The sequence below is a fragment of the Trachurus trachurus genome (genome assembly GCF_905171665.1).
Source record: "Trachurus trachurus genome assembly, chromosome: 15".
NCBI lineage: Eukaryota > Metazoa > Chordata > Actinopteri > Carangiformes > Carangidae > Trachurus > Trachurus trachurus.
In genome coordinates, this window is record NC_139906.1 from 11,273,509 (window position 1) to 11,299,223 (window position 25,715).

Sequence of the window (25,715 nt, forward strand, 5' to 3'; positions counted from 1 at the left end):
AGAATAATCACTCTTTCGTTATTCCCTGACATAATTTGTATGACAGTAAACCTGAGTAGTTTTATGTATTTATGTTTGCTAATATTTTTCAAAGAGGCATCAAGTAAGGAACGATGTAATTCGATGTTAATTACAGAGAAAAGTTGAAGAACAACTTGCTGTGAATTAATTATATATTAATTTATTGCAAATTTATCATACATGCATTTTTATTCCTCATATATGTTAAATTGTCTGTTTATTTAATTGCATGTTTATACATTTAGTCTTAAATTTGCTATTTCTACATGTTTATATGACCTGCTCTTCCCACAGAAAGTTACTTTGAGATTACACCACATACTTTTAATTTAAATATTCAAACATCATTTCGTCTTTGCCTTGTAAAGTTGTTTGACTTGTTGAATGTGTTACAGTACAGCATTCATTTAGAGTCATGTTTCTAGCCATCAGATGGATTTAGGTCCTCTCTGTGCCTCTGTTTTGGTCCCGAGGGAGTTATCAGGGTCTTGAGCTGCTGTTTTTCAATCCTGTCATTACAGGAAACATGCAAACTAAAACAGACTAAAAGCACTTTGAACTTCAGAGTTTTCTGTGAGTTTGTCATTGAGAAAGACCCATTAACCTTATCTATTAGATTTTAGATTTTCTCCAGAGGATTTTGAGACGGTTGTATCTCACTTATCTTGGATAACATTTAATAAGAAGGATGTTCCCTTGATTATTTGTTATTTGGCAGCTGTTGGTTTATATTCTCATTGAAATCCATAAAAACATGTTTACTGACATTTTATGACCCTGGCAAACTGACCTTAAATGCCCCAAGTAATTTTGAAAATATCATAATTTCCGTCTGTGAAGTTTATTTATGTATTTTGCTATTTTAAAAATAACAGAATGGTTTGAAACCAAAGCTGTGATTAATGGCATCCTTTCTTCTTTCCTGTAATATGATTGTCTCTGAGTTTGTGATCCAACAGTGTTACATAATGACACAAGAGAGAAAGTTTAATGAGACCTTAATGAACCTTTAAAACAAAAGGGAGCACATCTACAATTCGTCTGTTTACATCTGAAAGTAGATATACATTATTACACACTTTTTTTTTTACTGTTGTCAGTCAGATCTCCTCATAGAGCAACCTACAATTAGGTTGTTGATCAAGGTATTCATCAACACTTCATTTGTAGTTAAGCCAATAGTGATACAACCCTAGCTTGTTTTAAATATACCTCTTAAAATTTTTTTATTAGATTATTATTCGATTTTATTATTACCTAAATAGTTTTATTGGTATGATTATAACTTTCTGACTGTTAACATTTAAACTGTTGTGTTATCAGGTTGTCCACCATCTATGAATCACTTTGAAATTCACTGATCAGTGTCAAAGGAGCCACACAAATAAAGTTTCATTCATTGATTTTCTCAAATGCAGTCTGAGAGGAGCAGAACTGACCAGTAGGTGGCACTGTAGGAGCTTCTATGTTTCTATCCAGTCGGTCAGTGAGGGCATATTAGAATCAAGTCAAACTACTACTGTCTTACTACTAAATTGAGTAAAAGCCATTTTAACGTGTTTTTAAACATCAGTACAACAAAATTTCATTTAATTTACCATTGACAAAGCTGCACCTGCAGGGATCTTCACCGTTGTCTTCTTAGTTAATCAGTTTCCTGACGATCTATGGTGTTTTCAGTTGCTAGAACATTATTGGGTTTTTTAACTGCATGCCTCATGACTTTGTTTTTCGTGTTTACCTTTCTTATCTGCATGTTGACCCTTTTTACCTGTTTCCGTGATTTTGGCTTCTTGTCACCACTTACTGGATTTGTTTGTGTATTTTGAGCTGCCTGTCTCCTGGCAGTTCCTCATTATCATGTAAGCTTTTGTTTACTTTGTTTTGACATCTGTTTGTGTCTTTCACCTGTGTTTCCCTGCTTGCATCAGCTGTAACACTTTATCCTGGCCACCAGTGAACCAGCTGATGTTTGGTTTGAAGATGACGGCTGTGATTTGGTTTATACTTTTGTTCTGGGAATTTATGAAGTGTTCAGAAGAGACTCTTGTAAGGAGTACAAAGAAGGTGCTCTGTGTTTGACACTCAGGAAAGCATCCAAAGCATCATGTTTTAAGAGCTCACTGCCCTGGTGGCTAAAGGACTTTATTAACTCCCCAATCCCCAGTCAGCCACAAACCAGTCTCCGAACCGACTAGCCGCCAGTTCCAGTGTTATCTGCCCCTTACCCGTTCCAGTCAACAAACTTCCCTTTTGAATCCCAATTGGCAAGTCACAGGCCCACAAGCCTCCAACCTGTTTTGAAGCCCGCATCGAAGTCAGTGAGTTCTCAGCCTGTGACCTTTCAGCGTGCATCCACGCCAGCTAGAGCCTCCAGCCTGCATCCCAGTTGACCAGCGTCCTGCCTGGTCCTACGTGTGTATCCAGTAAAGCCACCTGCATATTCCTGCTCCCAAACGGACCAGCTTTCTGTGGAATCCTGATCCTTAAGACTTTGAACAGCCCTCTTTCATGGACATGACATGAAAAAAGAAGCCACTGAAGACCTTGAGCTGTCCCATTTCTTCATGGCTCTGGGTCCGAGCCCCTTGAGGGTACCATCAAGTCTCCATTGACCAATGTCATGGTAGATGTCCCTTGAGGCCCCAAGAAGGCCCTGAACTGGCCCTTTCTGTGGATGTCCTGCCTTTCCCTCCATTGGAGATCAAGAAGATGTCCTGTCCATTCTTGAATCGTGGGACCCTGTGAACATCAAGCCTGCTCCTGATCCCCAGTCAGCAGACGGACATCTCCTAGTATCCAGTGCCTGGCCACACCAATATCTGCTCCTAGTTTCCAGTTGGCAGTCCAGCCAACATCAGCTCCGTTTCTTTTGTCGCCAGTTCCTGACTGGCCTCACAGATCATCAGTTGACTGTTTTTTATGAATACCCGGCCAGATCACCGCCTCCTGCTCAACACCTCACATGGCCGGGTCACCTGGTCACCATCCAGAGTTGCCTCAGAGATCCGGTCATTCTTGTGCCAATTCTTCCTTGAAATACTCACATACCAGAACATGTCTTTCCTGACATTTATTGTCACTTGCAAACTGGCACACAACCATTCCTCTTTCCATCTTTGTGTTTGTGCAACATCATCTGTCCTCAAGTTTCGGCTTACTCAAATGACAAATGGGAAACAGATGGCATCACACTTCTTGCCAACAGTTATGCTTTTCTTTCCTTTATTAGAACAATAACTAAATTCATGGTAGTGAAACCAAGTCGTAATTTCCTATCACTGCTGACATTAATGATTCCCTACAGCAATGTTTTCTTCACTGTCAAAATCGGGAAAAAAATGCTGCATCATTTGATGAAGGATGTCAAAGCCGAAGTAAAGATTGCAAAGATGCAAAATTAATACAATCAGACATGAACTTCACCATCACTCTTTTCGTGTTGAAGTGGGAACAAATTTATAAGTAAATCATTCTGAGGTGTAGGAGCAACATCAGTAACAGACTGTGATAACTACTGACCCATCACAGCCCCTACCCACAAAAGCAACATTGCCCCTAATATATTAATAGCACAATACAAAAGTAGAGCATCATCACCAAGATTAGTAGTACAGGAGAAACACCTCTGATCCCCAACCAGACCAATCACGTTTGCTGCAGTCTGCATTCCCAACACCCAATGTAGAGATCCTGCCTTCATCTCTACAGTACCTCAACCTGAACCTCGGCTCTACCCCTGCCCCAACCCTTGTCCCACTGTTCAGCTCGATGTCCACTGGCCACTGCAGATAGTGGAAATAAATCCTTACTTGATTTGTTTGCCTCTTTTGGACTGCTCTCGCTATTTTTTGATCCTGGACTTCCTCATCATCTTGTAAACCTTTGTTTACATTGTTAAATAAATCAGTGGGGTGCTTTTGCTTTACTTTGGCGTCTGCATTTTGGATCCTTCCTTTTTGTTTTTGTCAACCTGCGCCAACTTTGACTAAATGTTGTTCAAAGACTTTCCTCTGCTGCTAATTACAGCTCAATTTAATGGAGTAGTGTCATAACCATGGTTAGAGCCATTCCACCATTACTTTGTGGTTTAATCAAAGGCCCATGAAGGCCTAAAAAGCTCAACTTGGATCGCTCCCAGGTGGCCTCAAAATCTCACACAGAACAGGAGCTCATTCAGGAATCTCTGAGTTTGGGAAGCTGCTTCAGGCGATTTAGATTTCAGATTGTAAAGCTAAAGAGCTAATCAGGCCTCAGTGACCCTCAAACCTTAAACCAACTACCCTAATCTGGTTATGCAACCTCCCATAAAGACACGGGATGACCAGCAAACACGTCTAGATCCTTAGGCAGAGTTTCCCACATGTCAGCTCATGTCTAGCCTCAATGAGGATTCAGTGACTGAAATCTGATGAGATCATTTGTTTACACCATCCTCAACTGGCCTGACATGCACAAATCTTTTTTTTCTTTTTTTTAAATTATGGACCAACCTATTGCCTGAGCTGTTTGACCTAGACTACAGCTATTTGAAAGATGTGCCCCACACTTCTGTGAAAGAAAATGTTTAAAACAGGGCAAGAGGTTAATCTTCTGTTGCTTCAAATTATGTGAAACTTACTCAAGGGAACTGGACGGATTTTCTTTATGTGGGTCAGACTGTGTTTCACAGATTAACACAGGGGACGAGGGGTTACGTTGGCGGGTTTCACGAGTGTGTGTGTGTGTTAGTGAAAAGTGACATTTTGCACTCGGAGGCAGCTACTACAAAGAATTTCACTCGAACTCAACAAATCATCAGGAATTCCACGAGCTGGCCGTTGCATAACTGGGTCATTGAGTTACTGACCACCCCACCCAGTGACGTTCCTACACAGGACGGAGCCAACTCCACGTATTTGAGGGGAATCCAAATGCACAATCGGGTGCGGGTGGAAGTAATCCTGAATAGTTTCTTGTGCAAAGAGAGGAGGCGATCTGGCTGGATCATCCTCATGGGTTTGGTTTGTGGTGGAGGAGGAGGAGGAGAGCAAACATCTGGCAGACATCTTCTACAAGCTGCTGAAACATCTGCATGCAAACAGACTGACACGCTTGGACACCAATTGTCATACAGAAATATGAAAGTGATTGTTTCTGTTTGTGTGTGTGTTTATTGGGTGGACTGGTGAGGATTTCAGTTTTTTTTATTTTGTCATATAACTCAAGTCATAATCCTGCAGTATATTTTAGACCCATGGTTGTACACTCAAAGATTGTTTATTTGGTGGAAGGCCAGATGATACATAGTGCCTCATTGTTTACTTTCTATTGCTCATCCCAGTATATATAAATCTGGTCCATGCTAGACCTTTCATTCAGGGAGGAGCTCGTCTATTAAAAGCCGAGAGAGAATGAGTGACACTGCTGCTGTGGGTTTTGGCCCTGTTTTGGCTTCCAGCACATTGATTCCTCACATACCCCCACGCACTTGTCCTTTAAGGATCTCATTACTTGTTCATGTGAAGCCTCACTTGTCATCTGTTGCCTTATTTATACACCATGGTTTACCAAATGATTTTAGCCAAGGGACATGAGCGAGGAAACAGGAGGCAAGTCTGTAGGCTTTTATGTTGTAGGGAACGCTCAAAGTAAACATGTTTTTTCTCTCTCTTTTTTTGCATTATTAATAAAAACAATCAACAATTAAGCACTTTCTTTGTGCTCACTTCCCTTTTTCATTACTGCACAGATGACCAGAAAGAGATCAATCATCCACCTGCTGTGTCCATAAGAAGATGATGCCGTTCTTTTGTCCTTATCGCCCTCCCTTGAAGATGCGACATGATGATTGACAGGCCTGTCTCAGTTCACACAAGTTCAGAGTTCATATTGATATTAATCTCACAAAATTTTCTTGAGCCAATGTTTATTTGAAAGCAAAACTGCACAGCGCATTACTGGTGAGGAGTTGTACAAATTAAATCCAGTGCTTTTTGTCTGCTGGTTGATGCATGGTCTCCTATCCACAAAGAGTTCACTGGAAGCCTATTTCAGTTGTGTTTCTGCTCATAGAAACTAAAGCATAATACAACTAGTTAGATGTTTTTTTCTCTCTAACTTTTATGGTTGTGTTTAGGCCTTAACAGCACTAACATGACAGTTGATGTTTTTTTCAACTGTCATGTAAACATACGAACATAGTACGTTTACATGACAGTTGAAAAACATGGGTTGGGTCTGTTGCTTACCAGTTTGAGAAAGAAAAGACATGAAAGTAACATCCACAAACTCACTTTGACTTTGACAACTGCCTCACTTTGACGATGAACAAAACATAAGTGACATGTTACGTAAATGTTAGTTTGTTAGTCTCGAGTTGAGTTATACAAGAATTAAGAAGCTCATTTACATCAACGTGAGCAGCTCATCTGGCAGAGCAATAAAAAGCTCCATCTAATGGCGCTGCTCCTCTTGTTTCTAGGCAACATAGCAAATTTTAAAGGCACATTTCACAATTTTAACATATTACATGCTGGAAAACCTCAACGTCACCTTAAGAAGTAATTTTTGTGGCACTTTGCCTTTATCACAGTGACAGTGAGAGGTTAATCCCATGCAGCTGGAGTCGGGACTTTGCCTAAATGGTATTCACTATCAGGAAAACCCCTGTTTCACCTTCTTGATCAATCTTTATCTCAAACCACAATGTTTTTTCTCTCTCACCAAAGTGTTTTTCTTTTGCAGGATACAGAGCCTGGTCAGCTGTTTTTAGGTGCTGACCTGTGGCCACAGCTCCCTGACCACTTCCCTGCCATCTGTTAACAGTGTAAAACCTAGCACTTTGTAAAATAATAAAAAAAAGTCAGCCCGCAGTAGTACAGTAGTTACTCGTGGTGTGTGTGTGATTTGAAAAAAAAAAAAAAAGACCTTAAGTAACTCTGTCCTCTCTCTCTCTCTGACCCAGTATTTGGCACAGAGCTCTGGCGCATGTTTTAAAGGGATTATAATCTGATGGATTATTGGTAAAAATCCAAAATAATCAGATGCCTTACTATTTGTCGAAATCTGGACCAGTCAGAGCACCCACCCCCCAGCCCCCATCCCTCTCTCTCTGTGTCTCGCACCCCCACCACCCCCACTCTCACTCTCTCTCTCCCTGCACCAACTGCGCGAATGCATTGAGTTTTGCAGCCGAAAAGAAGGACAGGGATTAAAAAAAGAAAAGAAAAAACAGAGGAATGCATGCGTAAACCTTTGTGCCAGCGAACCGACATACGTGCTGCTCAATGCGAGGGTATCGCAGGCCGGTTATATGTGGGTAAGTCTGTTTTTCATACGTAGAGAACTAAAAGAAAAAAAAGAAAGAAAAGAGGCGCTGCTCAAGGTTGCTGACAGTCCTGCCAAAAAATACTGAGCTCGGCCGGCAGGATGGGAGGCGGAGGAGGAGGTGGTGGTGGTGGAGTGGAGGGGATGTCCACTAAGTGCGTGTTGTTATTCTCTGGTAAACAACTCAAATAATGCAGATGTTTAGTTTTTCTTCAGCTGGTGGAGCTTCGGCACAAACAATGACAAGGTCAAATGGTCACGAAGTCGCAGTGCGCTGCGCTGGAGGCGACTGAAGCATCACCGCTGCTGCTGAGAGTGATGATGATGGTGGTGATGATGATGAGCATCTGTGAATGGCTGCGGCTGCTGCTGCCTGATGATATGTGATATCAGACGATATAAATGCACGTATGCTGCTGCCTTCACGGGGTGTCTCTGTGTCAGTAATCCAACACGCGGTATGTTGTGTTAGCTGCAGAGGAAGTTGAAAGCTGACCTGACTCTGGATTTTCAAAGTTGGGCCAGAGGCTGAGAGACTTCTTTTTTCTTTTTTTTCTTTTTTTTTTTTTTACTCCGTCTGAGCTGAGGCATCCCAGCAGGTGACAGTGTGAGAATATAGATAGATCCTCCTCACACACACACTCACACACTCCACAGCAGGGGACAGCATGAAAGAGCTCCCAGAATAGACCCCCATTGAGTGTAAAACCACCACTGTATCACACACTCTCTGATACACACACACTCTCTCTCACACACACTGACTGACTTCAAACTCTCCACAGTGTGCTTGATACAATGTTGGTAGAGTGTGTTTGATAACTTTTGAAGCTGCTTTACTTAGCAGTGGTGCTTGTGCTTTGAGAGAGCAGCGACTCTCACAGTGATAAGCTGCTCTGTTGATGTTGTCAGTCTTCACCTGCAGGGATGAAGCAGCTCTCACAGAAACGGGGGAAAGTTCAAGGATGCTGAGCTGCAGGTTCAAAAAACTGAAACTGCAGCAGCTCAAACTCGTAGTAATCGATCATGAGATTAATAGATGGACATTTTTTGATAAGCGCTTAAAGGAGCAGCTCAGGTTTTCTAATGTAAGGTAATGTGTACTAGTGGGCAGAGCTGTGTAGTGTTCACCAGAGCAAATGTATTTTAAACACTTCTAAAAAACACTATTGAGCCACCTCAGTAGACTTCCTGACTCTGTTATCTCCTTTATTGGCTATTTACTCATGGTTTAGATAAGAGTTTGTAAAAAGGGAGGATGCTGGGTTGGTATCACGTTGTTGATATTGTTACTATTGTTTCACTGTCTTTCTCGCTGTCTTTTTTTGTGGAAACTATCTGAAAACAATAGAGATTGTTCTGTGGGAAAAAAGCAGAGGGAACAATCCAATATTGGTTTTCTGTTCTGTGTTAACAGCACTTTCCTTTTGCCACTATTGGTTTGGTTTAAAAAAGAAAAGAATGAAGTGTCAATGAAAGTGCTGTTTTCACAGGATGGAGCACAGATACTGATTGTCGTTTCCTAAAATACGTTTTTTTCCCCCTCATGGCCCTGTGCACAGGAACACATTAGTGCAGCTCTGCAGGTGCTCCTGTCAACCTTTTTTCTGTTTATCACATTTCATTACTTTTCAGTTTTTGCTATGACATTAATCCCTACAACATCGATGACATAACCATGACATCATCAAGGTTATTCTCTCCCAAATGCACGAAGACATTACATAGATATATAAAGATTTTTCTGGGGGGGGGTGGTCCAAAATTGATTTCCTGTCCTGTGAAAATAGCACTCCCCTTTGGTACGAGTGGATTGAGTCAATGGAAAGTGCTTTCTTCACTGGCTGGAAAATGGGTATTGAATTGTGTCTAAAAGTGTCTAAAACATTTCTTTTCTTGTGGCTCCGTGCACAGGAACAAATTGCTGCAACTCTGCAGTTGCTCCCACTCAGCTAACTCTCCATCAACTGCAAATGGCAAATAACTTCAAACTTATCCAACATATTTTTTTTTTTCATTTTTTCCATTTGTTTTCACTTTATTTTTCATAGTTCATTATGCCATTAACCTGATGACATCACCATGACATCATCTGGGTTATTTTCTCTGAAATTCATGAAAGACTTTACATATATTCAAAGAACTGTCTTATTGATTAATTCATAGCTCATTGCTTCTCAGGTTTATACAGCTGAAGTGCACAGAGGAAAAGGGAGAAGTCTTTTAACCGACCTCTGAATGACTTTTGTGTTCGTGTCTTTGAGTATCACACCGAGTTTTAGTAATTACGCCCTTTCAGCGCTGCCTAATTCTTCACCCTGTTGCTCCGTCGTCTCTGTCTCTCCTAACCTCCTGCCAGGACCTTGTGTCCCGAGACAACTACATGACTATAATTAGAACGTACCATCTGAAAACCAGACAGGGGCAGCAGCATGCAGTGGGGTAATATGATGCAGTGGTGCGGGGGAAACCAGGTGACCAAGACTGGATCATCAAAAGCGGCATTGTGTTTATAACCAGATGCCCTCGGGCGCACAAGGTCATGAATACTGATGAATAGAGCAGATGTGCTGAGGTTCACAGAGCAGGAGAGAAGATGAAGGCAGACAGTGAGTTTGTGGGGCCAAACCAATCTGGTTATTATTATGTTTATTGATTGATTAAGCTATAATAGACAAATCCAAGAGAAATGTAATTTAAAACAATAAAACCCTCTGTTCTTTAGCGACATCCTGACTTTATTGATGGCAATGACAGCTGATCAGTCATTTTGTGATTCTGGTCCAAACTTTAATCTCTAGTTCATGGTTTGACCTGAACTTCAGTCCAAACATTCATGCTGCTCAGGAAATGAAACCTAATCACTTTATTGATCGAATGACATTTCCTCTCAACGTCTACTAATTTGGCACAAAATCTCGTTTGGCATTCATGATATTCAGATGATGTATCGTAATGACTCGGTCGGTATCAGTGCAGATGTTTTGATTTGCCTAACTACACAATGTGTGTACGTGGTCAATCCAGATGTTTAGTTTGTTTGCAGTGTGATTGCAAGGAACAAAACCAGAGGCCGAAAAAAGATGATGAAGCTCCTATATGGCTGTGTGAAAAGAAATGCTGACTTAAAAAATCCCTAAAGTAAAATACTTAGAGCATATTTCTTCAGAAAATAAGTCTGGCCACAGATCAGTTTAGTTTAAACACACAGGAATGTGGTCTCATTAACTTCCCACGAGTAAATAAACTTTGGTTTGTTTTTACATCACACACATAAAGTAGCTATATGAGTTTATTGAGTTTAGAGGAGGTGAATTGGGGTCAGTTTGGCTTTTATCAACAACAGATTTATGTTACCCAGCTGAATTTGATATATTTCACAATAAAAAAAAACCCAACCTGGCATGATAGGACTGACTAAAGACTAATGGGAAAGATGTTACATAACTTCCTCATGTTGGTTCGTGGAAACGCCTTGGAATAACCAGAAATACCTCTGGCACATTCATTTCATGCCAGTGATGTTGACATACTGTTGACAAATTGAACCATCGGCACAAAATTATTATGAATGAACTGCTAATCTGAAGAGACACAGTGTACCAAAGAGTCTTGACTGACTGGTAGTTGAACCTCAAAATTGAAGAGGACCTTAAACTAGTCGACCTTAAACGAGTCTGTATTAGATAATGGAGAAGTCTCTCAATTCTGACTGTATTTTATATTAGGTTTGACACATTTTACTGTGTATCTGTGGATCTTTGTGTGAATTATGGTTGCTTTGGGTCCTGACACACCTTAATCTGAGACCTTAAAACATTGATATTGGACGACTCTTCATATTTCCTCACCGACATTGTTTCCTCATGTGAATCATTGAGAAAGAAAAGTCAAATATAATATCAACATAAGGTTGGGGAACTAATAGTTAATAACTAGGCAAATATTAACTACTTGTTAACCTTGACCAGGCTCCTGCAGGAATGTATGACGTTGACGTGCCACATTCCCATGCATCCACCAACCTTGACCTTTCTGCTCGACCTCATAAAGGTCACATTATTTCCTGCTCTGGCACTGGACGTTGTCATTGGACGTAATTCTCATGGCTGCAGCTGTGGTCACATTTTTTGGCACAAGTGTCTGTGATTGTTTATTGTGTTGCCAAGGTTTGGTGCTGGTCTTATTTGATGTGATTAGCTGTGCTGCAACAATATCGCTGTACATTGTGGTTGTGTCTGACCTGTGCGCTGGAGAAATTTGCAGCGAGTAATAGTGAAGTGAAGCCTTTGTGACAGCTCACTGGAATGACTTTAATTAAGCCAGGACCTGCAGCCTTTTCGGCCGGCTCAGACTAAAGTACGTGCTGCTGATTAAGCAAAAACCCCAAAAACCAAACAAGGGTCCATGGTTGCTTTTTGATAGTGAGATGTATTTGTGTTGTGTGAAACAGAGCCAAGACCTCACACGGAGAGAAACTTAACGGATTACAGGCACAAGAGCTTCAGAGTGATTTGGCAACGTGGTCCGTCTTGTATATTATGGCATTAAAAATCAAACACATTTTCTGTAATTGAGGTTAAAAAGATCTAACTACAGATGAATGACAGTAGAAAACATGTGGTTAAGGTTGTGCTTTAGTTAATTAATTAGATGCTGAGCGTGTTTTTTTGGGGGGGGGGTTTATTGGCTGTACTGCAACAGCATTATAACATGAGAAAGATGAAAGTCTGTGACTGAGTGACTGAGTTACGCCTTCAGTCCACCAAATGTCATGTGACTGAGTTATAAAGTTACACCATTGGCTGGTTGAACGTTGGAGCTTTCCAATTGGCTGTTAAGCTTTCAGAATGAGCTGATAGGAACAGTTTCATTTAGTTATCTTTAGTGTTGCCAGTTTAGCAAATTTGTCACAACATTTACCAACTTTTTATACATCTTAGACCTCTTTCCAGAAAAGTTCCTACTTGTCTTGTGACTTTTTTTCTTCAGTCAGTCACAACACAGCTGTTGTCATTTAACTTGTTTGCATGGAGACTTTTCAGGTTCTGTCATGGTTATAAAATGTGGATATTAGCAGCATCAGCAGCAGAGCAGCTTGGTAATGGCAGATTCTAAAGGAAAAACAGTCATTCACACGCTCTTTTTTTAGGATTGTGGTTTTGTTAATGACCCATGCAGTGACCACAACTCAAAATAGTCAACAGTACAACATGAGACTGGACTGTCTCTCCCATGTTCCTTTTAGTTTCTTCAAAGTTCAAGCTGTATTATAATGAATGATCTTCTTGTAAGTGATGCTTCAAAGGCAAATTTTGCTTTCAGATTCAAGTTGAGTCCCTCACTGAAACAATTACAAAACTGGGCCGAGGATGCTTCATGACAGTTGAGTTCTTCACATAGTGAGTTAATTTCCTTCCTCACAAAACACCGGGGAAGTCTTCTTTTAAACATGTTAAATCAGCTTGATGTCTTCTTTCTTGTTTTTCTCCTGCGTTTCTACACACTGACTGCACACTGCAACCCCAGCCATCATTAAACTGCATAATAACACCATCTGCTGCAAAGTGACCACATCAGCCTCCATACTTGTGGAGTGCATGTGTTTCATGGTGCTGGTAGAACCTGAAATAATAATAATTACCTATATGTTTTCTCTCTAGTGCCACGATTGGTCAAAAATATCCACAGTCTTAAATCTAGAGTGGGAGATCTCACTCAAAGAATTTTATGTAAACTAAACAAAATAAACATTACCTAAAAGCTAATTTATAAAAATAGATTTAAGAGATTTCCTGTTGCCTAATATTGGACCACTTTGCTTTTCTGTTTATTGTTATCTGTGAATACCAACCTCTGTTAGGTTTCCATGTGTAAACTGAGATTTCACCTTTCATTGTGTCGTAAATTGACCCCCGAGCTGTGCACGGACACAGTACACAACTAAAAACAGCACAGCTTAAAACAACAAAGCCGTGTCTCGAGTGCAGTCACCTGACTTTGGATGGGCTTGAGAACTTGTCAGTCTTTAAAATAATTATTAATAGTAAAATTATAATATGAAAATTGGAGATTGCACAGTGGAAATGTGAAATTGAGCTCATCACCCTTCATTGCAAAAATGGTGAGGCTCAGCCGGGGCGTTCAAGGCCTGTGGGACGTTTCACACGCAGTCGTTGACAGATGGATCTCTTACATCTCTCAATCATAAGATCATCACACAGGCATGCGGTGTGCGTACAGCTGAGGGATCTGGTGGCTGCCTCTGAAATCGCTTTACCTCAGTCTGTAACAAAAAATAAAAAAGTTTTGGAACAGGATGAAGCAACATAGGTAATAAATCTGCTCTTTTCCTTCGGAGTTGTTTTGCACAACATTTGTAAAGGAGAACGAGTTCAAATCCCTGAACGGCCTCAGTGCAGCCTCACAGGTGTTTCATGCTGGCTGAGTGGAAATCTCCTCAGGCTGAGCTGACATTTCTTCTCTCGCCCTCTTTAAATTGTGCGCATGTTGGGCTGGGATGGCGTTACACCTTTACCGTTTATGTTACTTCAGAGACTTTGATGTCCTGATTTAATTTGTAGCTCTGCTCAGGTAAACGATGAAAACACATGTGTCTCTGTATAACTGTGTGTTAGTTATGTATGACATGATGATATTAGAGTCATATCAGTGCAGAATTTCAAAATAAAATGCAACCTGACAAATTTTCAAATTCTACAAAGTGTGCCTTTAAACCTGCAACATAACATGTATTTTGGGTATTGATGCACCTTTGTAGGTCACAGAACATTATCATCATTCTTTTAGCTCATGTCGGAAAGTCAAACAATGACTAAAGTTATGTAAAGCTGCAGAAAACTGAATATTCAAAAGTGGATAAAAATCATTAAAGGGTAATGAGTTTTGTTTTCACTGGCATCATCCAGTGGATTAACTTCGCACCTTTCATTGCCAATAAAGTTCTCTTTAGTTCACCCAAACTACTAAATATATATTTTCCATCTTACCTGTTTGGATGCAGGTATTAAATCAAGGTCTTGAAATGTGTCTTGAGATGTCAATACCCCCACCTCAATACAATAGAGGTGAACAGCATTTCTTTTGGTCCTTATGTCACAGAAAAATTAGGTTAAAAAATCATTGTCAAAAGGTTTTTCCACAAACAGTCTGCCTCACTAATCCACAGGACACACTTTCAACAGTTTTCATTGGCGGCACTGAGGTGTAGTCCATATAAAAGGTGCTGATAGCCATCAGGCCGCCTCCCACAGAGTTACTGACCTCTAAGGCTGCAGAGAGTTCATGGCCCAAAAACCTTAAAGTTAAACTTAATATCATATTTAAGAGTAGAAATGACTTAACCCTTGACTAATCTGGCTTTCTAACTGTGTCAATAAGAACAACAACGCCAATGGCTTCTGCAGATGGCCTTCAGCTTCCAGACAGTCTAGCAAACAAATGGTGCAGTCAAGGTTGAATAGGCCGGTGTCAGACTGGAAAAAATACAGGTGGTGCCGTACAGTATCACGCAGCAGTGGAGAGAACAATTGAGTAATGGGTTTCGAATGGGCAAACATGACGTTAAATGGACAAGACCACACCAAAGAACACATGGCGATGGCAGTTTTCCAAAAGACCTTGCCCTCGTGTTCTTCTGTTTAATTATTTTCCTCACAAGGACAGGACAACAGGATGGCTGAGGGCCTTTGATAAGATGAAGGGATGGGCCAGGATGAGGACGGACAAAGACAGTCTTCTAAGTGGAATGGCAAAAAAAAACAAAAATCGATGGAGGGAGGAGAGGATCTGCAGTATAGATGGTACTGAGGTGACAGCAAAATTTACACAGGAGCAAAATGACTTAAACAGCTGAGACTGTCAGCAGGGAATTCAGATTTCCTGAATTGATTCAGCAGGTGTTGTTATTAATGCAAAGAAAACATATCCGATGGCATGCACACACACACACACACACACACACACTGTGCACTTCTTACATTCACATAAACACGTTAACACACGTGTGCACTCACGCTCCTGCACACATGGATATCTCAGCCGAATGATAAATCTAACACGTCGTGCATGTGCTCGTTGTGTGTGGAGCAAAGGAATGAGCTGACACACATGAAACTACTGCACACACCTCACATGCACATATGAAGCTACAGACAGTGATTTACAGCCCCTAAAATAATATAAAGCTTAAAAATATATAGCATTTTACAGACAAGGTAAGACAAGCGTTCACTCTTTAAGCTTTAAAACAAGGACAAATGTTGCATCATACAGTCTCCATAAAATCTGAAACACTGTTGTGTAATTTATGACCTGTTTGTGTGTTGCAAAGAAATTGGACACAGCCTGCCAGTAACTTGTGCCAATGCTTTTCTTTTTAGTGTAACTGCAGAATAAAGGATCTGTACCTGTTTACATTAAAATAGGGAAATCTATAATGTAGGCTATGTATCACAGATTTTTTTTTTCAGTTTTAATAGCTGTACTTTGTAAGAAAAGCGTGAAGCAAAATAAAGTTTCCTCTTGAAGATGCATTAAATTCACATTCAAATGTGTGAAATGCGCCAGTCAGTGAGTTGTCATACAGCATTAGTGTTAGCTGCTGATCCTGACCAAAGGTGGGTGTCGCCCTGAGTTAGTGGCCACAGGTAGTTGTGCAATTTATGTAACAGTGTTTAAAAACATAATTTTACCAACTCTAAGAAAAGACAGATGGATAAGAGAGGGGACAGAAAGCAGTCTGTTGTGGGTAAGCCACAGTCTGTATGACAGATACAGATTATCATCTGCATGATGCTCGCTATGTTTACTGTACTTCCTTAGACTTGTCTTGAAGCTTCTTAAAGGGGAACGTTGCAAGATTTTTACCTTAATTAAACAGCTTTGAAGTAATTGTGATGGTCCTTGCAAGACGTGAAAAACATGGACTGCTACGACACTACGACACAAACACGCCCCGTAATCCGTAATCTCTTGTTAATTGTTAAAGGGATAGTTCAACATTTTGGCAAATTGGCCCATTGCCATAATCGCTATAGTCATAGCAGTAGGTTCATTACCTTTAATTGTAGGTGTAAGCTATTTTCAGTACGGCAGAGCGCAGCAGCTGGCTGCTCAGAGCTACGCTATGGAGGCTAATGGAATTTCTTGGTTTCCCTCATTAAACTCATCAAATTCAACACCCCAAAACTCCACAGCGCTTTTGTAGACAAGTTGTGACCTGCACAACCACCACGCTATGAGATAATGACGGAACGATACGAAACGGAGCCGTTTTCGAGGTAAATACAGGGTAAATACGGAGACTGCTTGCTGAAAAACTGTCCCTGAACGCAACGCGCATCAGCGGTTTTGTATGAATTTACCTCGAAAACGGCTCCGTTTCGTATCGTTCCGTCATTATCTCATAGCGTGGTGGTTGTGCAGCTCACAACTTGTCTACAAAAGCGCTGTGGAGTTTTGGGATTTTGTATTTGATGAGTTTGATGAGGGAAACCAAGAAATTCCCTTAGCCTCCATAGCGTAGCTCTGAGCAGCCTGCTGCTGCGCTCCGCTGTACTAAAAATAGCTTACACCTACAATTAAAGGTAACGAACCTACTGCTATGACTATAGCAATTATGGCAATGGGCCAATTTGCCAAAATGTTGAACTATCCCTTTAACGTTACCTACCTTGGTATACATCGCTCCACAGATTGCCCTCTGCACATGGCCCAAGGGGTGGGAGGAGGGTTAGCAGTTTGTTTTTATGACAGTGAAAATATGCACTCCGAAACTGTAGGGGGAGCTCCGTAGAGAAAAAAACCCCAACCAAAACAGCGAAAAAGTGACCAACTTCCCCTTAATTTCATAACGAATTACTCACAGTTTCAACCCATTTTGAGTTACTGTAAAAGTGGATTCAGCACAACTAACTCTCTCTGATTTGACCCTGTCATCAGGACAACGCTTTTGCTTCACGTTAAATCCAAGCTTAACAGCAGGGAGAATGTAGAAATGAGAGGAATGCATGCTCACACCATCCTCCTCCTCCTTCTATGCAGAGCAGATTTTGGACTGTCAGCGCTGGATAATCCCTAAAATTTCACAAGCTTTCATTTGAAGGAGATGTAAGAACTCACTGTCGGCCAAAAACGACTGATGTGGCGTGAACTCCCACTTGGCTTCGTAGCATGTTTCAGCTTCTCTCGTTTATGTCATATGACTGATCGCACTTGTTTGTCCTGGAGGTCGCTGACACATGGAAAACAATAGATGAGTTTGAATGCTTTTTCTCTTTTTTTAAGCCAAGAAACAGTGTGAAGCATCATGAGGATTGAGGAATGCATCTAAAATCCACTGAGCAATACATCTTTCAGCTACAAAACATTAAAATGAAGACATGTCTGGCAATGTTGCTTCATTCTTTAGATAAGTTTGCATCCAGAGTATAAGCCAGTGTCAACATATAGCACATACCGAATTACTGATAAATAAGGAGTGGAGATAAAAAGTAGTGAATGGAATGAATTTGACAAATTAAAGTATTTTTTTTGTCAATTTCCATGGTCACGGAGAAAAATATGAGCAACAACACCCCACGAGTGCAGGATTTCAGGACGAATGCCAGTCCTGAACTAGCTGGACTGCAGAGGTGAATCCCTTAATGGCTCAAAAGTAGCTCTTGTACTTAAATGGACTTAGAGGAATTCATTTATCTGTGCAGCAGCAGATTTGTGGATCAACCATCGTGACAGGGATTTGATCCGAGTGCGTGACCCCTGCTGACCACTCGCACTCTGCTGGGAATTCGAAGAGGTAAAAGATGAGGAGGCATTTCACTCCTGGAGGAGCTTTCTCTTTGTCTGCCTGTCCTCTTCGCTTCAAACCTGTATAAGCCTTAATCCCTCCAAACGGAGCCATGCAGCTCTTGATATTCCAAATCCCAGATGGGATTTAAACTTCACTCATTCTCATTCACTGTCTCCCTGGACCCTTTAGGGGTTGAAGAGGCCATCCATAGGAATTCCTTTTTCCTCCCGTCGTCCTTTCAAATCTCAGCATGTTGTTTGAAAAGCCACTTCCAGCCCCATTCATGTCGTGCCCTCCACCTCTCTATTATGAGACCCCCCCCCCCCTCCCTCTTATGCCACGTACTTCACAGGACACTCTCAAATTAGACATGTATGATGTTTATTTGCTCATAAAAACCTATGTTCTATAAATGGCGTGCAGGAGGAACTCTCCGGGGTCAATGAGGAGTGAAGGACTTGATGACATAAGATTTTTTTCCTCTGACCAACAATAGAAATGTATATATTATACAACCAAACAACACAAGAAAAGGAGGCAACCGAGCGCTCCTCTAGGTTCCTGACATTGAGGTGTGTTTCATGTGGGGTGCGAGCAGGTCGGCTTGGCTGCATGTTCAGCTCCTGCAGACTAAACAAACGGCCCCGCTGAAACTGTAGATGCACAGCCAGTCACACAGGTGCCAAATCAGTTGGCAAAGACCTCAATGACACCAGCACCTGTTCAGCTACAGTTGAGACTGTTCAGTTCAGTTCAGTTCGGTGTCGGTGGTTCACTTTTCCTGCATGCGCTCCGTCCGTCCATCCGTCCGTCGACTCCTGCTGCTCAGTCAGCTTTCATATGTTTCCACTCAAGTTTCATATTTCTGCTCAGATGTTCAGCTTCATCTGGTGAAGGAGGTGTCTCGTAAAAGCCATCCTCTTGCTTTTTTCTTGTTCTTACTTCACTGTTTTCTTGATTTTTAAAAAAATCTTGCGTCCTCCCCCCTTCTTTTTGTGGAAAAACCCAGTCAAGCCTCTGCACTGCTTTGCTTTGCTCTCTCTCTCTCTCTCTCTCTCTCTCTTTTTTTTTTTTTTTTACCAGGCCAGTAAACAAGCCTGTGGTGCACATGGAGAGTAGAGGGAGAGACGCATTCAACCTCAGGGAATAAAGACAGTGTTGGAAATGAAGTGCAATGCTGTGTCTTCACACAGAGGTCCCTCAGTCCTCTGTGGCTCCTCGTCTGGCTTTACTATATAGCGAGGAAGCAGACGCACTATTTGCCGAATTGTGTGTCAAACCGCAGCAAGCTTTTTTTAGACGGAGGGGGAGACAGGGTGTGGATGACTGTGAACCCACCACGACTCTATGAGCAAACACTGGAGACCAACACTCAGTGTGTCCAGACCCAGACGCGGCACGAAAACCCGTCATAAACAACTCCTCGGCAGGCACGGCGGTTCAGACCGGCCCACGTGTTGTGATGAAATTATACACTGGTGTCACTTCTCCCAGACACTTGAGGAAAACAGGCTGTAGCCTACTCTTCTTAAAGCACAGGGCTGTGTATAGTGTGTTTTAGTTCATCTTTGTTTTCATCCATGTTCAAACCCAGGACAAGCTGCGACACGTTGTGTTGAGACGCAGCACGAATTGATTGACATTTTCTTGGAGGAAGCCATTTGTTCCGTGTGATTTACAGGTCAAAGATTTTATACCAGCTGACTGTTGATGTTTTGCGCGTCAAAAATCCTCTTCCTCCTGCTCTCTTTCAAGTTTTCGCCACAGTTACACACACAAGAGCCCCCTCAGGCAAACTCTTATCCGTCATTTGTATTGTTTTGTCCTTGACTAAATGGCTGCGACTGTTAAACATAGTCAGCATTGACCTCCAGCATGAATTCATGTGCTGCATTTGCAAAAAACACAGAACAAAACTGTGGTTGAATGTGAATAAGGCAGGAATAACATGATTCATAGTGTAGTTTGAAAACAACTCCTTGGCTCCATGGCTACATGGTAATACTGTAGTCTGTTTCTTTAATGATTTTTTTTCCGTCACCTGGTGTGTCATACAACATGCTTCAATGGTGTTTTTGATGAAAGCAAGTCCTAACAAGACATGGTGGCAATGTGATGCCAACTCTGAGCAGTCAGGTTGAGACAAAAACAAAACAAACCAAGACAAAAACTAATGAAATAAAAACAATAACCAAAGAACAACCAAAAGAAAACCGGTTATGTCAGGTTTAGTTGTATAAAAAAAGACAAAAACGTCAAGGCCAGATAACTCAAAAAGATAAGAATGTGTAAGTATGTAGCCTAGCAGCACAAAGACAATCTGGCAGTGCGTTGGCATAAAGATGTGCTGCTGAGGTCAGATGAGGGGAATCTACTGATGGGATGGGACTGAAGGGGTGGTACAGTCTCAAATGAAAGACAGAATCAGCATTCACATGTGTGCACAAACAACTGGAAAGCAAATCAAACAGGCTGCAGAAAGAGTCAAGGGTCAGGCTGTGAGGGATATTATTAATTCAGCTGATCTGATTTTAAACCACTGTAATCTTTACATTAGACAATATGTATATAGGCTTTCATAAAAATACTAATATTGAGCATACACAGCCTTCCTACATACCAGCATGTTGCTATTTCATAAGAGGGGATTTCTCTCTATCTGGGATCCCAGACACGAATCATTAATAAAACTGGATCAGAGACGCAGTTAGAGTTGGCAGAGAACAACATATTCAGAAAGTAATTGGTAACAGATGACATTTTTAATGTCATCCAACGTCAAAATACTAAGAAATTTCCGCTCCCTTGGAAGACAACACTGGAGTAGTTGCCTTCAAAGACGATCGGAAATTATACAATTCAGTATACTGCATGCTCAGTTGGCAGTTTGAGTTTATATAGTCTAAAACAACAGTCCTGCAAAAAGACAAATGTTTATGGCCTTATAAAGATGTATTTGTGTTGAAACTGTTCAAGAAAGATGCTGACACAGTTTTATGATCATTGTCGATGCTGTAGTTTGTTACAGAAAGGAGATCCTGTTATTTTTTCCACTGCATTTACAACCACGAGGACATAATAATAACAGAAACACCTCTTTGTACAGGGCAAAACAACTGAACAGCACCACAAACTTTATCTTCTGAAACCATGCCACTGAAACTCCCTCGTTCTCTCTTAAACAAATATCAGTCAATAAAAACTGAACATTATTATCTTGACTAAGGTATTCATAACATGACAGGTGTATTAGACTGCATTAGCACAAAAATGTAATTCAATTGGACCTATAATGACTGAGAATTAATAATAGAATAGATTTGGATTATTATTTTTGATAAACTATGTTACTTTAATTGTAATGTTGTTGTTTTTTATAACCCAGAACTCACAATCATTATTTCATTTAATTGATAGTAATGTGTTGATCTCCTCTGGGAAACAATGTATGTTATACATTTTTTTTTTTTTTGAGTATTAGTGATTAACTATGGTAGTGAGGTATAAAATAATTATGCCAAAATGGCACACAAGCAATAGTTACTGCATATTAATGGATTTGATCGAATCAGCACAGAAAGTGTGAACAACTACTCCTCACAAGAGATTGGTCATCAAAAGACCGAGGCGTCCCTGAACGCATCATTGGGGGGGATACAAGTCCCGCAGAGCTAAAGAAACACAGTACTGACTGGACAGAGTACCAGCAGACGCTACCAGAGCTTCACTCAAAGGTAGGAGGACACCTCGACGTGTGTGAGTGAGTGAGTGTGTGAATGAAAGAGGCGAGCGACACACATTTCACCGTTTATCGGTTGCGTCTCGGTCGTTTTTCTCTGTTAGAAATCAGCGTCTTCACAACTGAAAACAAAAACCGACCCGACTTTTGTCGAATTTACGTCAAAAAGACCAACGTTCACGGTTACTAGAGTCGGTCAGACTCTCTCGCGAATGATGTCACGCGTTCTGGAATCGTTCTGGAATCGTTCTGGAACGGTTCGGTCGTTCTGTCCCTTTACCTGCTCGTGTGGAGAAACCACGCTGCTGCGGAGTCTAGGGACTCAAATTTGCCGCCATCCCCAGCAGGGGAACTGTTGGCTACTATGGCTTCGGGATTAGGCTATAGTAAAACCGCTGAGAGCGAGAAATGTGGTCAGAGGAAGCAGTTGGAGACATTTAAAGACTGTTTGTTGTGCTTTCTTTACTCCCACTGCAAACAGATGCAATCCATTTTTCTTCATCATCAGTTGCTTCATGTGTGTAGGCTTGGCTACCGAACCTTTTAACGTTTTCTAACCCTAGAAATCAATTTTTATGGCCACTACTAAGTAGCTATTGTAATATGTTAATTAGGCTATTTAATTAATGACCAATTAAATAATTATTTTGGCAGAAAATGCACCTAAAAGTTTCTAAAAGTCAAATGTGAATGAAAAATATTCATTTTACATTGGAAATTAATAAATCAATGCAACTATTTCTATGTAAAAGTTAAAATTTGGCCAGTGCCAGTAGGCTACCTTTGCTTGAAAAATCACCTTAAATGATGATTAGATTATCAAAAAAAAAGAAGAAAAATACAGGATTCATTCCTAATTAACGTATTTTAATTGTCAGCTAACCTAAAATGTGATTTAATTACACTGAGTCTTTGGAAAGTCTCAAATGTCCTTTCTAATTATGCCATGAGAATATGCCTGTCAAATTGAAATCTTTCCGAATAGTTGCTGTTATTAATGTAATGAAGATAATCTTTAATTTTATACAAAGTTCTTCAGTCTCAGCAGACCCTGGTGATAAATCACGGGGCACATGACCTTAGGCGCCTGCAGGGGAAAGCATGTTGCGTGACTGGCAGCTTTAATGAAATTTTCACTGGTAGCCTACTGTATCACAGGACCTGATAGTAGAAAAAAGTAAAGTCAGCTGCATGCTTTACAAGCACATCAGGGGTGCGTGTGTGGTTGTAAACGCAAACACAGACATTCCTGCTGCAGTGTGGGTCAAATCCATTCTCATTAACGTCATTGATTTAAGTCACAAATGCTCTTTTTGTCATTCTAATTATGTCTTTAAAGCTCATTTAGATGCAGTATGATACCTACTTGCGTGTTTTCTTGTAGGATTTCTTGTGGCACAGTTTTTCCTTGAATAATAGTACAGAGGCTGATTTTGAAGTATCCTTGTAAAATTTATTACAGGATTTGTAAAAAACCCCTGTAAATGACATGGGATCTCTTTCTGGCTGTGAGTGAGTGAGTGAGTGTTCCCTGGCTCGCCTCCACGTCCCACGTGTTGGTGCTATATTTGCGACTCTCCTGACCCTAAAGCGAGGAGAGGAGCTCACCAGAATGGTTGCTTTGTTTTCCCAACTAGACAGCTGATGGCCTGTGGACCGCAGCTTTCGGCTCACCGCTGGGCGCACACACTACAGTACACGGCGAGCATCTGTTTTACAGGAGTGGGAGTTGGGAGTTTTCCCCACCTGTTGAGTTTTGCCGAACTGACCAGTGCTGCTGCGCTGGAAAGCAAAGAAACAGATGTCGCTGGCTGCTGATGATCAGCGTTCATCCTGGCCTCTGAATAAAGCATTTATCATCTTTGGCCGGTGGCGGTCGCAGCAGGAATATGCAAAAAAAACAAAACACACACACACACCACGGATGCCTCACTGACTTACTCATTTAAAATCACATCAGTGCTGTGTGACTACAGCGTTGCCGTGGCGATAAGAGGAGTCGGTCCTGCCGGTTCATCAGTCAGCTATTTATCCAGAGCACTTGAACCAACTAAAAAGCTGGAGACAGGCTTTGTTCCTGCTGTCTCCCGAGTGGCGGGAAATAATTTGGGGCATAAAGGGGGGAGGGTGGGGGCTGCAGGTCAGAGCGCAGACAATGGATCTGCGACCCCACGTGCTCCCTCCCCTCTTTTTGGCATTTCTTTTCTCTTAAGTTTCCCCCCAGGATTTACCATTTTATGCTCTTCTCATTAGTATCTCTTGGAAGTCTCTTTTCCTGTCTCTGTGCCAGCGTTTCCAGCTCTTATTTGTATTGCCCTGATTACATCCTCACTTTTACAAAGCGTGACAATCTCTGTGGTACCTGGATGGAAGTTACGCAAATCCCTGACATAAATCTTACTGTCAAGTTTTTTTTTGATGAAGAGGACCTTAAAGGAATAGTTCACTCAAAATTGAAATTTCACTCATTTTCTACTCACCGTCATGTCGACTAAGGGCTGGGAGAAGTTTCAGAGTTATCCGTGGCTTCTCTGAGTTACAGGGGGTCTCGGCGTAGCAGTGCAAGTCAATATAACGGTTGCAAATGGATACCAACTGTCTTCGTAACAAAAAGACACACCAAAAAACATCCAAATACCTCCATGCTGCTCGTATGTAATATCCGTCTTGTATTGAAGCCCCGAAATGCGAAATTGTTCCGAAAAAAAATTAAATAAGTCTATATTTCAAGCTTGTTTGTAACGGAAGCTCCTCTTCCTGGTCCGTCCAAATCTCGCGAGATTTGCGCCGGCGTCAGTGCGATTCCTGACGCTTTGGAAATTTGATTTGGAAACATCCCAGATACCTCCATACTGCTCGTCGGTACTGACCCAAGTGTCCTGAAGCTGCGACATGAAAAAGTTTTTGGGAAAAAATTAAAGGGGCTACGAGGAGTTTTGGAAAGCAAAGTGTTTGAACACTACATTTCCCATGAGCCTCCACACGCACGGTGAAAGTGAAAACATTTGCCAAGAATGTTTTCATTAATCAAGAACGAAAGTCGGAGGTTCGAAGACGATCAGATACTGTCGCAGTTCCGACTATAAATGATGCCAACTAGCGATCCGGCGGCAAAATGAATGAGTTCTGCTGAGACTGTATCAGCAGGAATGATGCTACTCGGGGAAAAAATGCAATATACAGTAATTATAAATAATTCTTGGCCATATTGTTCCCATTTTATTTTGAAAAGTATGATTATTATATTCTCAGTTAGTGATCATTTAGCCTACATCAGGGCTTGGAAACTGGTGCAATGGGTTTTGGAGAGACTGGTTTGACCAAGGTCGTCTTTTTGTGCTTGGATTGAAAATAACGATCCTGTCGGTTTTGTTAGAGATTTGTTTGAGTTAGCCTAATTATAACAGTTTCTATGCCTTTTTGTCCATGAGACCACCAGGACCCCCCCACCGGCCTGCTGTGTCTGCTCAGTTGGACACTGAATACCCATAATGCCTCCGTGTGGAAGGTGACTGTCTTTGGCCACCTGTCAATGTACTTCTGTCCACAGCCTGCTCCCTGAAATAAACTTTAGTTCAAGATTGAATAGTTGTTTAATCTTTTGAGTTTGATTTATTTATTTATTTTCCTGTCAATGGGATTTTTTTAAAGTGTAAAGCCAGTGGCTGACACAAAGGGCCTGTTTGGACAAGCTGTCTGAAGGGATGGACTGATGTGTGATCAACTCCACACTAAAAACCTGTTGTGTGCATGTGATGGAAAGTGGTGATGACATGTTACTTGGCAGGGTTGCATTTGGACTGTCAGATAGACGATTAATGGCTTTAATTACAG

At 41.2% G+C, this 25,715-nt stretch overlaps 1 protein-coding gene across 2 annotated transcripts in view; it reads left to right on the plus strand.

Annotated features, from left to right (window-relative positions):
- The first annotated feature begins 7,166 nt into the window (after nucleotides 1–7,166).
- LOC310998607 (equilibrative nucleoside transporter 1-like) overlaps nucleotides 7,167–25,715 on the plus strand; it is a 43,483-nt gene continuing 24,934 nt past the window's right edge. Inside the window, exon 1 of one of the 2 annotated variants that reach the window (XM_083988742.1) lies at nucleotides 7,167–7,321. The gene's annotated coding sequence lies outside the window, so the exon portion shown is untranslated. Of the gene's footprint in view, nucleotides 7,322–21,808; nucleotides 21,877–25,715 lie in introns of those variants that run through there. The other variant, XM_083988740.1, reaches the window with a different exon arrangement.